This window comes from Oncorhynchus nerka, linkage group LG18, assembly GCF_034236695.1.
Source record: "Oncorhynchus nerka isolate Pitt River linkage group LG18, Oner_Uvic_2.0, whole genome shotgun sequence".
Lineage (NCBI taxonomy): Eukaryota > Metazoa > Chordata > Actinopteri > Salmoniformes > Salmonidae > Oncorhynchus > Oncorhynchus nerka.
This window is the reverse complement of record NC_088413.1, coordinates 5978865-5981364: the sequence shown is the minus strand read 5'-3', so window position 1 is coordinate 5981364 and position 2500 is coordinate 5978865.

The following is a 2500-nucleotide window of genomic DNA, read 5'->3' as shown; positions in this document are numbered from 1 at the left end:
TTATTCTGTCCTTATATTCTGTCCTACTTAACATTCTGTCCTACTTATTATTCTGAAGAAACAGGTCAGAGGAAAACATTCTGTCCTACTTATTATTCTGTCCTACTTATTATTCTGTCCTACTTATTATTCTGTCCTACTTATTATTCTGTCTACTTATTATTCTGTCCTACTTATTATTCTGTTCTACTTATTATTCTGTCCTACTTATTATTATTATTCTGTCCTACTTATTATTCTGTCCTACTTATTATTCTGTCCTACTTAATATTCTGTCCTACTTATTATTCGGTCCTACTTATTATTCCGTCCTACTTATAATTCCGTCCTACTTATTATTCTGTCCTACTTATTATTCTGAAGAAACAGGTCAGAGGAAAACATTCTGTCCTACTTATTATTCTGTCCTACTTATTATTCTGAAGAAACAGGTCAGAGGAAAGCATTCTGTTCTACTTATTATTCTGTCCTACTTATTATTCTATCCTACTTATATTTTGTCCTACTTAACATTCAGTCCTACTTATTATTCTGTCCTACTTATTATTCTGTCCTACTTAACATTCTGTCCTACTTATTATTCTGTCCTACTTATTATTCAGTCCTACTTATTATTCTGTTCTACTTATTATTCTGTCCTACTTATTATTCCGTCCTACTTATTATTCTGTCCTACTTATTATTCTGTCCTACTTATTATTCCGTCCTACTTATTATTCTGTCCTACTTATTACTCTGTCCTACTTATTATTCTGTCCTACTTATTATTCTGTCCTACTTATTATTCTGTCCTACTTATTATTCGGTCCTACTTATTATTCCGTCCTACTTATTATTCTGTCCTACTTATTATTCGGTCCTACTTATTATTCGTCCTACTTATTATTCGGTCCTACTTATTATTCGGTCCTACTTATTATTCCGTCCTACTTATTATTCTGTCCTACTTATTATTCTGTCCTACTTTTATTATTCTGTCCTACTTATTATTCTGTCCTACTTATTATTCTGTCCAACTTATTATTCTGTCCTACTTATTATTCTGTCCTACTTATTATTCTGTCCTACTTATTATTCTGAAGAAACAGGTCAGAGGAAAACATTCTGTCCTACTTTAGTTATTTATTATTGTTATTTATGCTCATCAATTAACATTTCTGTGAATTTGTGCCGAATTCAATTAGCAAAGTGTGCATTTTAATGCATGTTACCTGTGTTACATGTTACCCGTGTTACATGTTACCTGTGTTACATGTTTCCTGTGTTACATGTTACCTGTGTTACATGTTTCCTGTGTTACATGTTACCTGTGTTACATGTTACCTGTGTTACATGTTTCCTGTGTTACATGTTACCTGTGTTACATGTTACCTGTGTTACATGTTACCTGTGTTACCTGTGTTACATGTTACCTGTGTTACATGTTACCTGTTTCCTGTGTTACATGCGTGACATGTTACCTATGTTACCTGTGTTACCTGTGTGACATGTTACCTGTGTTACATGTTACCTGTGTTACCTGTGTGACATGTTACCTGTGTGACATGTTACCTGTGTTACATGTTACCTGTGTGACATGTTACCTGTGTTACCTGTGTGACATGTTACCTGTGTGACATGTTACCTGTGTGACATGTTACCTGTGTTACATGTTACCTGTGTTACCTGTGTGACATGTTACCTGTGTTACATGTTACCTGTGTTACCTGTATGACATGTTACCTGTGTGACATGTTACCTGTGTTACCTGTGTTACATGTTACCTGTGTGACATGTTACCTGTGTTACCTGTGTTACCTGTGTTACATGTTACCTGTGTGACATGTTACCTGTGTTACCTGTGTTACATGTTACCTGTGAAAGTATTGTATTGTATTGTCAGTGGAAGACGAGATGCTTCAAAAGGTGCTATTTAGAAACGTAAAGGGTTCTTTGACTGTCCTTAGAGGAGCACACTTTGATGATCCCTCTTTGGTTCCAGGTAGAACCCTTTTGGTTCCAGGTAGAACCCTGTTGGTTCCATGTAGAACCCGTTTGGTTCCAACTAGAACCCTTTTGGTTCCATGTAGAACCCCTTTGGTTCCAGGTAGAACCCTGTTGGTTCCATGTAGACCCCGTTTGGTTCCAACTAGAACCCTTTTGGTTCTAGGTAGAACCCGTATGGCTTCCATATAGAACCTTTTCTACAGAGGATTCTACATGGAACAGAAAAAGGGTTCTACCCTGGATCCAAAAGAGTTCTCCTATGGGGATAACCCCAAAAACCATTTTGGAACCCTTTTTTCCCAGAGTGTAGAAGCGTGTTTGAGTGCAGCTTGTGGTGACAGAGTGTTTAGCATGTTGTGATGACATGATGTTATGATGTGTTATGTTATGACAGTGATTATGGAATGTGACTGTTGTAACTGACTGCAATATGAAGAGCCCTTAAAGTTGATGCATATCTCCTCCCTTTCTCCTCTCCTCTCCCCCTCCCCCTCACCTCTCTCTCTCTCCCCCT